Source organism: Mercurialis annua, linkage group LG5 (genome assembly GCF_937616625.2).
Source record: "Mercurialis annua linkage group LG5, ddMerAnnu1.2, whole genome shotgun sequence".
Classification (NCBI taxonomy): Eukaryota; Viridiplantae; Streptophyta; class Magnoliopsida; order Malpighiales; family Euphorbiaceae; genus Mercurialis; species Mercurialis annua.
In genome coordinates this window covers 39314860-39331156 of record NC_065574.1, presented here as the reverse complement: position 1 = coordinate 39331156, position 16297 = coordinate 39314860, and positions in this window count along the sequence as shown.

Below are 16297 nucleotides of genomic sequence, written 5' to 3'. Positions count from 1 at the left end.
AAACGTTACGAAATAAATTCCAACGTTTAATACGTTGTTGTATGTAATATCCCGTGTTTTTCCGTCATAGTTTCGTTTTGTTCCCGACTTGGTTTCGGATTGTTTATGGTGGATTTAGCAAGTGTGACACTTCGATTGAGGTTTGGGTTGTATCTTGTATGTGTCGTATGTGTCGTGTGAGTTTTCAATGTTAATTTGATTTGTTTCCGGATTATAATCGATGACGTGTTCGTGTGCCTTCTAAATCTGTCATGCTTTAGTAAAACGTCTATATCTCCCAATTGCACCGTTGGATCGGGCTGTCGTTTGGATATGTTGTTTCTGAGAGGATTTGCTAAAAACAGTGCGGTTGGATCGTGTTTCTGAGGAGGCGCGATGGAGGGCGCAATGGGTCCAACGCGCCTCGCATCGCGCCTCATGAAAAACAGATTTTTGGATAAGGCGCGATGGAAGGCGCGATGGGACCAACGCGCCTCGCAACGTGCCTCATGCTGAATTGCATTTTCTTTGAGAATTGAGGCGTGATGGGTCCAACGCGCCTCCCATCGCGCCCCTCTGTCAAATTTAATGACCTAGCCTATAAAAAGACCCCTTAACTCGTCCAAACCTTTTTTGTTCACTTTTTATTAAACCCTAGCCGACTCCCACACGCCCAAACACTCTAAGATCATTATTCCTTCATCCCTCCCTATCGTTTTGGATTTGGTAAGTGATTCGCTTCTCGTTTCATTCGTTTATTCAATCGTTATTATTCTATTCGTTCATGATTCGTTACTCTTGTTGTTCTAGCATCGGGTGAGGCTATTTTATCACGTCGGGTCTGTACCGAATCATCTCTAGAATCTTAGAGCGTTGTTATTTTGTTGTTCGTTCATTCGGTACGTAAATTATTTCGTTTAAGCGCTATACGGTTTGTTGTTTCCAATTCTTTATTGCTGCATAATTCTGATTCGTTTGAGCATGATCTTTCCCATGCTTAGATCCTAATATCACGTTCAAATCCGTACCATATCATCTTTGGATCACCTCGCGTTGTTACCTTCAAACGGTACGTCGATCACTTGTAATTCCATTGAATTGTTTGGCTGCCATCCTTCCTGTTGCTGTTGTCGATGTTCTATGTAATATTGCTGATGTTGTTCTTTATGGCTTAAGGTGTTAAAATGAGGTTAAGGGTTTTATTTATGGTTACTATGTATAAGTTGTTTTGGGTTACTGTTGAGATAATCTTGTTCTTTCCTTGTAACGATCTTGGCGCGGGAAGGGTTGGATTTCAAATTAAGGGTTAATTGGTTTGGTAATGATTTGATTATATTCCATTGGTACATTATAAATTGTTTGGGTTTGTCTTGACTAATCAAAATTTGTTTAGATATCAATTTGAAACCAAACTTACTAATATTGTTTTAGTTATGATTTTGCTAAGTGTTAGCATCGTTTAAATTTGGAAATAATATTCTTTTTGTTATTAATCGGATTGGTTTTTATAATTTCAATCTGAATACGATATTTATTTTATAATCTTTAATCACATAATTACTTGGGTAATTATGGGTTTTGAAAATATTGGCATGATGTGCCATTTTGGATAAAGTTACGTTTTGACATATTATGTTTTCTTAAACTTTATTGTGGTTAAGTTTTTGTTAGTAACTAATGGTTACTTTTGTTTAAAGATATTGAGTTCCGCTTTCAATTATAATTTATTATTTTATCAAATCATTATCTTGGGATTATAAACTATGGTTTATATTTTGATAAAATGATTGGGTCGGGTTAGACTTGGGTCACCTGACATGTGAGGTTAGCTTGGTAGTTATCAGTAACTCGGCTAACCCACTATTTGGAGATTACTTGGTTTATTATTTAACAATTGTTCTAAATAGTATTTTATGAAATGGATTTTAAAGCGGGAACTCAATAGACTTGACTTGTGTGGTTTATTAATTAATTGAGTATTTTGTTTACTCTGGTTGGTTTTACCTTGACTTGTTGTTTATGCTAGTCCTATTTGCTGTCTAGTACTCTCTAGAGTTAGGGTTTGTTTTAATAATTATTTTACATTTGTTTAGACTCATCGACCGTTCGTGCTTTTGAGGCGAACCAGGTTTAGTTGCTTGCCATGTTATCACGTGGATTAGCAAGCAGTGAGTTTGTACTTACTATTTACCGCTTTATTAAGTAAATTGTTATTTTAATATCTATATATATTGTATACGTACAGTTGCGAACTGTTTTTCCATTATGGCTCTTAGTTGGAACATGCTACCTAATGGGCATCATTAGGACTGCGTGCGCACCGGTATTGATCTAGAAAAGGTATGTGATATATGGTGGTAACTCGGTGTGAGCATAGCTCTCGGGACCAGTAGAGTAACTCGGTGTAGCTCAGCTCTCGGGACTCTGATTATGGATTAAGAATGGTCGGTGGTAACTCAGTGTAGCTCAGCTCTCGGGACCAGGCCTAACGGATTATGGTTATATTTAGTATTGTGTATTAGGGTTCCAACTATTATACGTAATGTTTATATTAAATTTTTATACGGTTTTAAAGGTTTTCCACTAGATAAATGTAAATAGTGGTATGAACTCATCTCAGTATATCTGACCCCGTTGTTTTCCCAATTTTTCCAGGGTTATGATTTGAGCAAGTCAGCCGCTCTCCGATTCTTAATTTTCTCGGAGGTTTTACTTTATTTAATAAAGTTATTAAAACTGATTTTATTCTTTGACCGCAGTAGTAATTAAAAGTCTTATATGTCTAATACTTGTTATAAAATGAATTATTGCTGTATTGGTATTCTTTAATTGACTTGCGTTAATATGTACTTTTGCCATGTTTAAGACTCAGAGTTGGCTGAGCACTTATTAATAAATGTTCTGTATTATGAACTGCTAGAACTAGAATGAAGTCTCGGTTGCCCCCGAGCATTGGTTTTCTTGCAGGTTTAAAACGTTATGAAACAAATGCAAACGTTTTAACTTTTTATCTATTTAAGCCAAACATTTAAAATGTTATGAAACGAATCCTAACATTTCACCTTTTTAACGATTTAAGCCAAACGTTTAAAACATTACAAAAAAAATCCACACGTCTAAAACGTTACGAAACAAATCCAAAACTTACGCCTTTTAAGCTATTTAAGCCAAACATTTAAAACGTTACGAATCAAATCCAAACGTTTAAAACGTTACCAAACAAATCCTATAATTTCATCTTTTTCGCGATTTAAGCCAAACATTTAAAACGTTACGAAACAAATCCTACTGTTTCACCTTTTTAGCTATTTAAATCAAACATTTAAAACGTTACGAAAAGCATCCTAACGTTTCACCTTTTTATCGATTTAAGCCAAACGTTTAAAACGTTACACCAAACGTTATGAAACAAAAGCAAAGGTCTAAAACGTTATGAAACAAATGCAAACGTTTAAAACGTTACGAAATAAAACCAAACGTTTCACCTTTTTTGCGATTTAAGCCAAAATTATAAAACATTACGAAATAAATCCAAACGTTTCCCCTTTTTAGCGATTTAAGCCAAACGTTTAAAACGTTACGAATCAAATATAAATGTATAAAACGTTAAAAAATAAATCCTAACGTTTCACCTTTTTATCTATTTAAGCCAAACAAATGCAAACGTTACAAAACAAATCGAAATGTTTTAAATGTTACAAAACGAATCCTAACGTTTCAACTTTTTAGCTATTTAAGCCAAACATTTAAAATGTTACGAAACGAATCCTAACGTTTCACCTTTTTAACGATTTAAGCCAAACGTTTAAAACATTACAAAAAAAATCCACACGTTTAAAACGTTACGAAACAAATCCAAAACTTACGCCTTTTAAGCTATTTAAGCCAAACATTTAAAACGTTACGAATCAAATCCAAACGTTTAAAACGTTACCAAACAAATCCTATAATTTCATCTTTTTCGCGATTTAAGCCAAACATTTAAAACGTTACGAAACAAATCCTACTGTTTCACCTTTTTAGCTATTTAAATCAAACATTTAAAACGTTACGAAAAACATCCTAACGTTTCACCGTTTTATCGATTTAAGCCAAGCGTTTAAAACGTTACACCAAACGTTATGAAACAAAAGCAAAGGTCTAAAACGTTATGAAACAAATGCAAACGTTTAAAACGTTACGAAATAAAACCAAACGTTTCACCTTTTTATCGATTTAAGCCAAAATTTTAAAACATTACGAAATAAATCCAAACGTTTCCCCTTTTTAGCGATTTAAGCCAAACGTTTAAAACGTTACGAATCAAATATAAATGTATAAAACTTTAAAAAACAAATCCTAACGTTTCACCTTTTTATCTATTTAAGCCAAACAAATGCAAACGTTACAAAACAAATCGAAATGTTTAAAATGTTACAAAACGAATCCTAACGTTTCAACTTTTTAGCTATTTAAGCCAAACATTTAAAATGTTACGAAACGAATCCTAACGTTTCACCTTTTTAACGATTTAAGCCAAACGTTTAAAACATTACAAAAAAAATCCACACGTTTAAAACGTTACGAAACAAATCCAAAACTTACGCCTTTTAAGCTATTTAAGCCAAACATTTAAAACGTTACGAATCAAATCCAAACGTTTAAAACGTTACCAAACAAATCCTATAATTTCATCTTTTTCGCGATTTAAGCCAAACATTTAAAACGTTACGAAACAAATCCTACTGTTTCACCTTTTTAGCTATTTAAATCAAACATTTAAAACGTTACGAAAAGCATCCTAACGTTTCACCTTTTTATCGATTTAAGCCAAACGTTTAAAACGTTACACCAAACGTTATGAAACAAAAGCAAAGGTCTAAAACGTTATGAAACAAATGCAAACGTTTAAAACGTTACGATATAAAACCAAACGTTTCACCTTTTTAGCGATTTAAGCCAAAATTTTAAAACATTACGAAATAAATCCAAACGTTTCCCCTTTTTAGCGATTTAAGCCAAACGTTTAAAACGTTACGAATCAAATATAAATGTATAAAACGTTAAAAAACAAATCCTAGCGTTTCACCTTTTTATCTATTTAAGCCAAACAAATGCAAACGTTACAAAACAAATCGAAATGTTTAAAATGTTACAAAACCAATCCTAACGTTTCAACTTTTTAGCTATTTAAGCCAAACATTTAAAATGTTACGAAACGAATCGTAACGTTTCACCTTTTTAACGATTTAAGCCAAACGTTTAAAACATTACAAAAAAAATCCACACGTTTAAAACGTTACGAAACAAATCCAAAACTTACGCCTTTTAAGCTATTTAAGCCAAACATTTAAAACGTTACGAATCAAATCCAAACGTTTAAAACGTTACCAAACAAATCCTATAATTTCATCTTTTTCACGATTTAAGCCAAACATTTAAAACGTTACGAAACAAATCCTACTGTTTCACCTTTTTAGCTATTTAAATCAAACATTTAAAACGTTACGAAAAGCATCCTAACGTTTCACCTTTTTATCGATTTAAGCCAAACGTTTAAAACGTTACACCAAACGTTATGAAACAAAAGCAAAGGTCTAAAACGTTATGAAACAAATGCAAACGTTTAAAACGTTACGAAATAAAACCAAACGTTTCACCTTTTTAGCGATTTAAGCCAAAATTTTAAAACATTACGAAATAAATCCAAACGTTTCCCCTTTTTAGCGATTTAAGCCAAACGTTTAAAACGTTACGAATCAAATATAAATGTATAAAACGTTAAAAAACAAATCCTAGCGTTTCACCTTTTTATCTATTTAAGCCAAACAAATGCAAACGTTACAAAACAAATCGAAATGTTTAAAATGTTACAAAACGAATCCTAACGTTTCAACTTTTTAGCTATTTAAGCCAAACATTTAAAATGTTACGAAACGAATCGTAACGTTTCACCTTTTTAACGATTTAAGCCAAACGTTTAAAACATTACAAAAAAAATCCACACGTTTAAAACGTTACGAAACAAATCCAAAACTTACGCCTTTTAAGCTATTTAAGCCAAACATTTAAAACGTTACGAATCAAATCCAAACGTTTAAAACGTTACCAAACAAATCCTATAATTTCATCTTTTTCGCGATTTAAGCCAAACATTTAAAACGTTACGAAACAAATCCTACTGTTTCACCTTTTTAGCTATTTAAATCAAACATTTAAAACGTTACGAAAAGCATCCTAACGTTTCACCTTTTTATCGATTTAAGCCAAACGTTTAAAACGTTACACCAAACGTTATGAAACAAAAGCAAAGGTCTAAAACGTTATGAAACAAATGCAAACGTTTAAAACGTTACGATATAAAACCAAACGTTTCACCTTTTTAGCGATTTAAGCCAAAATATTAAAACATTACGAAATAAATCCAAACGTTTCCCCTTTTTAGCGATTTAAGCCAAACGTTTAAAACGTTACGAATCAAATATAAATGTATAAAACGTTAAAAAACAAATCCTAACGTTTCACCTTTTTATCTATTTAAGCCAAACAAATGCAAACGTTACAAAACAAATCGAAATGTTTTAAATGTTACAAAACAAATCCAAACGTTTCAACTTTTTAGCTATTTAAGCCAAACATTTAAAATGTTACGAAACGAATCGTAACGTTTCACCTTTTTAACGATTTAAGCCAAACGTTTAAAACATTACAAAAAAAATCCACACGTTTAAAACGTTACGAAACAAATCCAAAACTTACGCCTTTTAGCTATTTAAGCCAAACATTTAAAACGTTACGAATCAAATCCAAACGTTTAAAACGTTACCAAACAAATCCTATAATTTCATCTTTTTCGCGATTTAAGCCAAACATTTAAAACGTTACGAAACAAATCCTACTGTTTCACCTTTTTAGCTATTTAAATCAAACATTTAAAACGTTACGAAAAGCATCCTAACGTTTCACCTTTTTATCGATTTAAGCCAAACGTTTAAAACGTTACACCAAACGTTATGAAACAAAAGCAAAGGTCTAAAACGTTATGAAACAAATGCAAACGTTTAAAACGTTACGAAATAAAACCAAACGTTTCACCTTTTTAGCGATTTAAGCCAAAATTTTAAAACATTACGAAATAAATCCAAACGTTTCCCCTTTTAGCGATTTAAGCCAAACGTTTAAAACGTTACGAATCAAATATAAATGTATAAAACATTAAAAAACAAATCCTAACGTTTCACCTTTTTATCTATTTAAGCCAAACAAATGCAAACGTTACAAAACAAATCGAAATGTTTAAAATGTTACAAAACGAATCCTAACGTTTCAACTTTTTAGCTATTTAAGCCAAACATTTAAAATGTTACGAAACGAATCGTAACGTTTCACCTTTTTAACGATTTAAGCCAAACGTTTAAAACATTACAAAAAAAATCCACACGTTTAAAACGTTACGAAACAAATCCAAAACTTACGCCTTTTAAGCTATTTAAGCCAAACATTTAAAACGTTACGAATCAAATCCAAACGTTTAAAACGTTACCAAACAAATCCTATAATTTCATCTTTTTCGCGATTTAAGCCAAACATTTAAAACGTTACGAAACAAATCCTACTGTTTCACCTTTTTAGCTATTTAAATCAAACATTTAAAACGTTACGAAAAACATCCTAACGTTTCACCTTTTTATCGATTTAAGCCAAACGTTTAAAACGTTACACCAAACGTTATGAAACAAAAGCAAAGGTCTAAAACGTTATGAAACAAATGCAAACGTTTAAAACGTTACGAAATAAAACCAAACGTTTCACCTTTTTAGCGATTTAAGCCAAAATTTTAAAACATTACGAAATAAATCCAAACGTTTCCCCTTTTAGCGATTTAAGCCAAACGTTTAAAACGTTACGAATCAAATATAAATGTATAAAACGTTAAAAAACAAATCCTAACGTTTCACCTTTTTATCTATTTAAGCCAAACAAATGCAAACGTTACAAAACAAATCGAAATGTTTAAAATGTTACAAAACGAATCCTAACGTTTCAACTTTTTAGCTATTTAAGCCAAACATTTAAAATGTTACGAAACGAATCGTAACGTTTCACCTTTTTAACGATTTAAGCCAAACGTTTAAAACATTACAAAAAAAATCCACACGTTTAAAACGTTACGAAACAAATCCAAAACTTACGCCTTTTAAGCTATTTAAGCCAAACATTTAAAACGTTACGAATCAAATCCAAACGTTTAAAACGTTACCAAACAAATCCTATAATTTCATCTTTTTCGCGATTTAAGCCAAACATTTAAAACGTTACGAAACAAATCCTACTGTTTCACCTTTTTAGCTATTTAAATCAAACATTTAAAACGTTACGAAAAGCATCCTAACGTTTCACCTTTTTATCGATTTAAGCCAAACGTTTAAAACGTTACACCAAACGTTATGAAACAAAAGCAAAGGTCTAAAACGTTATGAAACAAATGCAAACGTTTAAAACGTTACGAAATAAAACCAAACGTTTCACCTTTTTAGCGATTTAAGCCAAAATTTTAAAACATTACGAAATAAATCCAAACGTTTCCCCTTTTAGCGATTTAAGCCAAACGTTTAAAACGTTACGAATCAAATATAAATGTATAAAACGTTAAAAAACAAATCCTAGCGTTTCACCTTTTTATCTATTTAAGCCAAACAAATGCAAACGTTACAAAACAAATCGAAATGTTTAAAATGTTACAAAACGAATCCTAACGTTTCAACTTTTTAGCTATTTAAGCCAAACATTTAAAATGTTACGAAACGAATCGTAACGTTTCACCTTTTTAACGATTTAAGCCAAACGTTTAAAACATTACAAAAAAAATCCACACGTTTAAAACGTTACGAAACAAATCCAAAACTTACGCCTTTTAAGCTATTTAAGCCAAACATTTAAAACGTTACGAATCAAATCCAAACGTTTAAAACGTTACCAAACAAATCCTATAATTTCATCTTTTTCGCGATTTAAGCCAAACATTTAAAACGTTACGAAACAAATCCTACTGTTTCACCTTTTTAGCTATTTAAATCAAACATTTAAAACGTTACGAAAAACATCCTAACGTTTCACCTTTTTATCGATTTAAGCCAAACGTTTAAAACGTTACACCAAACGTTATGAAACAAAAGCAAAGGTCTAAAACGTTATGAAACAAATGCAAACGTTTAAAACGTTACGAAATAAAACCAAACGTTTCACCTTTTTAGCGATTTAAGCCAAAATTTTAAAACATTACGAAATAAATCCAAACGTTTCCCCTTTTAGCGATTTAAGCCAAACGTTTAAAACGTTACGAATCAAATATAAATGTATAAAACGTTAAAAAACAAATCCTAACGTTTCACCTTTTTATCTATTTAAGCCAAACAAATGCAAACGTTACAAAACAAATCGAAATGTTTAAAATGTTACAAAACGAATCCTAACGTTTCAACTTTTTAGCTATTTAAGCCAAACATTTAAAATGTTACGAAACGAATCGTAACGTTTCACCTTTTTAACGATTTAAGCCAAACGTTTAAAACATTACAAAAAAAATCCACACGTTTAAAACGTTACGAAACAAATCCAAAACTTACGCCTTTTAAGCTATTTAAGCCAAACATTTAAAACGTTACGAATCAAATCCAAACGTTTAAAACGTTACCAAACAAATCCTATAATTTCATCTTTTTCGCGATTTAAGCCAAACATTTAAAACGTTACGAAACAAATCCTACTGTTTCACCTTTTTAGCTATTTAAATCAAACATTTAAAACGTTACGAAAAGCATCCTAACGTTTCACCTTTTTATCGATTTAAGCCAAACGTTTAAAACGTTACACCAAACGTTATGAAACAAAAGCAAAGGTCTAAAACGTTATGAAACAAATGCAAACGTTTAAAACGTTACGATATAAAACCAAACGTTTCACCTTTTTAGCGATTTAAGCCAAAATTTTAAAACATTACGAAATAAATCCAAACGTTTCCCCTTTTTAGCGATTTAAGCCAAACGTTTAAAACGTTACGAATCAAATATAAATGTATAAAACGTTAAAAAACAAACCCTAGCGTTTCACCTTTTTATCTATTTAAGCCAAACAAATGCAAACGTTACAAAACAAATCGAAATGTTTAAAATGTTACAAAACGAATCCTAACGTTTCAACTTTTTAGCTATTTAAGCCAAACATTTAAAATGTTACGAAACGAATCGTAACGTTTCACCTTTTTAACGATTTAAGCCAAACGTTTAAAACATTACAAAAAAAATCCACACGTTTAAAACGTTACGAAACAAATCCAAAACTTACGCCTTTTAAGCTATTTAAGCCAAACATTTAAAACGTTACGAATCAAATCCAAACGTTTAAAACGTTACCAAACAAATCCTATAATTTCATCTTTTTCGCGATTTAAGCCAAACATTTAAAACGTTACGAAACAAATCCTACTGTTTCACCTTTTTAGCTATTTAAATCAAACATTTAAAACGTTACGAAAAGCATCCTAACGTTTCACCTTTTTATCGATTTAAGCCAAACGTTTAAAACGTTACACCAAACGTTATGAAACAAAAGCAAAGGTCTAAAACGTTATGAAACAAATGCAAACGTTTAAAACGTTACGATATAAAACCAAACGTTTCACCTTTTTAGCGATTTAAGCCAAAATATTAAAACATTACGAAATAAATCCAAACGTTTCCCCTTTTTAGCGATTTAAGCCAAACGTTTAAAACGTTACGAATCAAATATAAATGTATAAAACGTTAAAAAACAAATCCTAGCGTTTCACCTTTTTATCTATTTAAGCCAAACAAATGCAAACGTTACAAAACAAATCGAAATGTTTAAAATGTTACAAAACAAATCCTAACGTTTCAACTTTTTAGCTATTTAAGCCAAACATTTAAAATGTTACGAAACGAATCGTAACGTTTCACCTTTTTAACGATTTAAGCCAAACGTTTAAAACATTACAAAAAAAATCCACACGTTTAAAACGTTACGAAACAAATCCAAAACTTACGCCTTTTAAGCTATTTAAGCCAAACATTTAAAACGTTACGAATCAAATCCAAACGTTTAAAACGTTACCAAACAAATCCTATAATTTCATCTTTTTCGCGATTTAAGCCAAACATTTAAAACGTTACGAAACAAATCCTACTGTTTCACCTTTTTAGCTATTTAAATCAAACATTTAAAACGTTACGAAAAGCATCCTAACGTTTCACCTTTTTATCGATTTAAGCCAAACGTTTAAAACGTTACACCAAACGTTATGAAACAAAAGCAAAGGTCTAAAACGTTATGAAACAAATGCAAAGGTTTAAAACGTTACGAAATAAAACCAAACGTTTCACCTTTTTAGCGATTTAAGCCAAAATTTTAAAACATTACGAAATAAATACAAACGTTTCCCCTTTTTAGCGATTTAAGCCAAACGTTTAAAACGTTACGAATCAAATATAAATGTATAAAACATTAAAAAACAAATCCTAACGTTTCACCTTTTTATCTATTTAAGCCAAACAAATGCAAACGTTACAAAACAAATCGAAATGTTTAAAATGTTACAAAACGAATCCTAACGTTTCAACTTTTTAGCTATTTAAGCCAAACATTTAAAATGTTACGAAACGAATCGTAACGTTTCACCTTTTTGACGATTTAAGCCAAACGTTTAAAACATTACAAAAAAAATCCACACGTTTAAAACGTTACGAAACAAATCCAAAACTTACGCCTTTTAAGCTATTTAAGCCAAACATTTAAAACGTTACGAATCAAATCCAAACGTTTAAAACGTTACCAAACAAATCCTATAATTTCATCTTTTTCGCGATTTAAGCCAAACATTTAAAACGTTACGAAACAAATCCTACTGTTTCACCTTTTTAGCTATTTAAATCAAACATTTAAAACGTTACGAAAAGCATCCTAACGTTTCACCTTTTTATCGATTTAAGCCAAACGTTTAAAACGTTACACCAAACGTTATGAAACAAAAGCAAAGGTCTAAAACGTTATGAAACAAATGCAAACGTTTAAAACGTTACGAAATAAAACCAAACGTTTCACCTTTTTAGCGATTTAAGCCAAAATTTTAAAACATTACGAAATAAATCCAAACGTTTCCCCTTTTTAGCGATTTAAGCCAAACGTTTAAAACGTTACGAATCAAATATAAATGTATAAAACGTTAAAAAACAAATCCTAACGTTTCACCTTTTTATCTATTTAAGCCAAACAAATGCAAACGTTACAAAACAAATCGAAATGTTTAAAATGTTACAAAACGAATCCTAACGTTTCAACTTTTTAGCTATTTAAGCCAAACATTTAAAATGTTACGAAACGAATCGTAACGTTTCACCTTTTTAACGATTTAAGCCAAACGTTTAAAACATTACAAAAAAAATCCACACGTTTAAAACGTTACGAAACAAATCCAAAACTTACGCCTTTTAAGCTATTTAAGCCAAACATTTAAAACGTTACGAATCAAATCCAAACGTTTAAAACGTTACCAAACAAATCCTATAATTTCATCTTTTTCGCGATTTAAGCCAAACATTTAAAACGTTACGAAACAAATCCTACTGTTTCACCTTTTTAGCTATTTAAATCAAACATTTAAAACGTTACGAAAAGCATCCTAACGTTTCACCTTTTTATCGATTTAAGCCAAACGTTTAAAACGTTACACCAAACGTTATGAAACAAAAGCAAAGGTCTAAAACGTTATGAAACAAATGCAAAGGTTTAAAACGTTACGAAATAAAACCAAACGTTTCACCTTTTTAGCGATTTAAGCCAAAATTTTAAAACATTACGAAATAAATACAAACGTTTCCCCTTTTTAGCGATTTAAGCCAAACGTTTAAAACGTTACGAATCAAATATAAATGTATAAAACATTAAAAAACAAATCCTAACGTTTCACCTTTTTATCTATTTAAGCCAAACAAATGCAAACGTTACAAAACAAATCGAAATGTTTAAAATGTTACAAAACGAATCCTAACGTTTCAACTTTTTAGCTATTTAAGCCAAACATTTAAAATGTTACGAAACGAATCGTAACGTTTCACCTTTTTGACGATTTAAGCCAAACGTTTAAAACATTACAAAAAAAATCCACACGTTTAAAACGTTACGAAACAAATCCAAAACTTACGCCTTTTAAGCTATTTAAGCCAAACATTTAAAACGTTACGAATCAAATCCAAACGTTTAAAACGTTACCAAACAAATCCTATAATTTCATCTTTTTCGCGATTTAAGCCAAACATTTAAAACGTTACGAAACAAATCCTACTGTTTCACCTTTTTAGCTATTTAAATCAAACATTTAAAACGTTACGAAAAGCATCCTAACGTTTCACCTTTTTATCGATTTAAGCCAAACGTTTAAAACGTTACACCAAACGTTATGAAACAAAAGCAAAGGTCTAAAACGTTATGAAACAAATGCAAACGTTTAAAACGTTACGAAATAAAACCAAACGTTTCACCTTTTTAGCGATTTAAGCCAAAATTTTAAAACATTACGAAATAAATCCAAACGTTTCCCCTTTTTAGCGATTTAAGCCAAACGTTTAAAACGTTACGAATCAAATATAAATGTATAAAACGTTAAAAAACAAATCCTAACGTTTCACCTTTTTATCTATTTAAGCCAAACAAATGCAAACGTTACAAAACAAATCGAAATGTTTAAAATGTTACAAAACGAATCCTAACGTTTCAACTTTTTAGCTATTTAAGCCAAACATTTAAAATGTTACGAAACGAATCGTAACGTTTCACCTTTTTAACGATTTAAGCCAAACGTTTAAAACATTACAAAAAAAATCCACACGTTTAAAACGTTACGAAACAAATCCAAAACTTACGCCTTTTAAGCTATTTAAGCCAAACATTTAAAACGTTACGAATCAAATCCAAACGTTTAAAACGTTACCAAACAAATCCTATAATTTCATCTTTTTCGCGATTTAAGCCAAACATTTAAAACGTTACGAAACAAATCCTACTGTTTCACCTTTTTAGCTATTTAAATCAAACATTTAAAACGTTACGAAAAGCATCCTAACGGTTCACCTTTTTATCGATTTAAGCCAAACGTTTAAAACGTTACACCAAACGTTATGAAACAAAAGCAAAGGTCTAAAACGTTATGAAACAAATGCAAACGTTTAAAACGTTACGAAATAAAACCAAACGTTTCACCTTTTTAGCGATTTAAGCCAAAATTTTAAAACATTACGAAATAAATCCAAACGTTTCCCCTTTTTAGCGATTTAAGCCAAACGTTTAAAACGTTACGAATCAAATATAAATGTATAAAACTTTATAAAACAAATCCTAACGTTTCACCTTTTTATCTATTTAAGCCAAACAAATGCAAACGTTACAAAACAAATCGAAATGTTTAAAATGTTACAAAACGAATCCTAACGTTTCAACTTTTTTAGCTATTTAAGCCAAACATTTAAAATGTTACGAAACGAATCGTAACGTTTCACCTTTTTAACGATTTAAGCCAAACGTTTAAAACATTACAAAAAAAATCCACACGTTTAAAACGTTACGAAACAAATCCAAAACTTACGCCTTTTAAGCTATTTAAGCCAAACATTTAAAACGTTACGAATCAAATCCAAACGTTTAAAACGTTACCAAACAAATCCTATAATTTCATCTTTTTCGCGATTTAAGCCAAACATTTAAAACGTTACGAAACAAATCCTACTGTTTCACCTTTTTAGCTATTTAAATCAAACATTTAAAACGTTACGAAAAGCATCCTAACGTTTCACATTTTTTATCGATTTAAGCCAAACGTTTAAAACGTTACACCAAACGTTATGAAACAAAAGCAAAGGTCTAAAACGTTATGAAACAAATGCAAACGTTTAAAACGTTACGAAATAAAACCAAACGTTTCACCTTTTTAGCGATTTAAGCCAAAATTTTAAAACATTACGAAATAAATCCAAACGTTTCCCCTTTTTAGCGATTTAAGCCAAACGTTTAAAACGTTACGAATCAAATATAAATGTATAAAACGTTAAAAAACAAATCCTAACGTTTCACCTTTTTATCTATTTAAGCCAAACAAATGCAAACGTTACAAAACAAATCGAAATGTTTAAAATGTTACAAAACGAATCCTAACGTTTCAACTTTTGAGCTATTTAAGCCAAACATTTAAAATGTTACGAAACGAATCGTAACGTTTCACCTTTTTAACGATTTAAGCCAAACGTTTAAAACATTACAAAAAAAATCCACACGTTTAAAACGTTACGAAACAAATCCAAAACTTACGCCTTTTAAGCTATTTAAGCCAAACATTTAAAACGTTACGAATCAAATCCAAACGTTTAAAACGTTACCAAACAAATCCTATAATTTCATCTTTTTCGCGATTTAAGCCAAACATTTAAAACGTTACGAAACAAATCCTACTGTTTCACCTTTTTAGCTATTTAAATCAAACATTTAAAACGTTACGAAAAGCATCCTAACGTTTCACCTTTTTATCGATTTAAGCCAAACGTTTAAAACGTTACACCAAACGTTATGAAACAAAAGCAAAGGTCTAAAACGATATGAAACAAATGCAAACGTTTAAAACGTTACGAAATAAAACCAAACATTTCACCTTTTTAGCGATTTAAGCCAAAATTTTAAAACATTACGAAATAAATCCAAACGTTTCCCCTTTTTAGCGATTTAAGCCAAACGTTTAAAACGTTACGAATCAAATATAAATGTATAAAACATTAAAAAACAAATCCTAACGTTTCACCTTTTTATCTATTTAAGCCAAACAAATGCAAACGTTACAAAACAAATCGAAATGTTTAAAATGTTACAAAACGAATCCTAACGTTTCAACTTTTTAGCTATTTAAGCCAAACATTTAAAATGTTACGAAACGAATCGTAACGTTTCACCTTTTTAACGATTTAAGCCAAACGTTTAAAACATTACAAAAAAAATCCACACGTTTAAAACGTTACGAAACAAATCCAAAACTTACGCCTTTTAAGCTATTTAAGCCAAACATTTAAAACGTTAAGAATCAAATCCAAACGTTTAAAACGTTACCAAACAAATCCTATAATTTCATCTTTTTCGCGATTTAAGCCAAACATTTAAAACGTTACGAAACAAATCCTACCGTTTCACCTTTTTAGCTATTTAAATCAAACATTTAAAACGTTACGAAAAGCATCCTAACGTTTCACCTTTTTATCGATTTAAGCCAAACGTTTAAAACGTTACACCA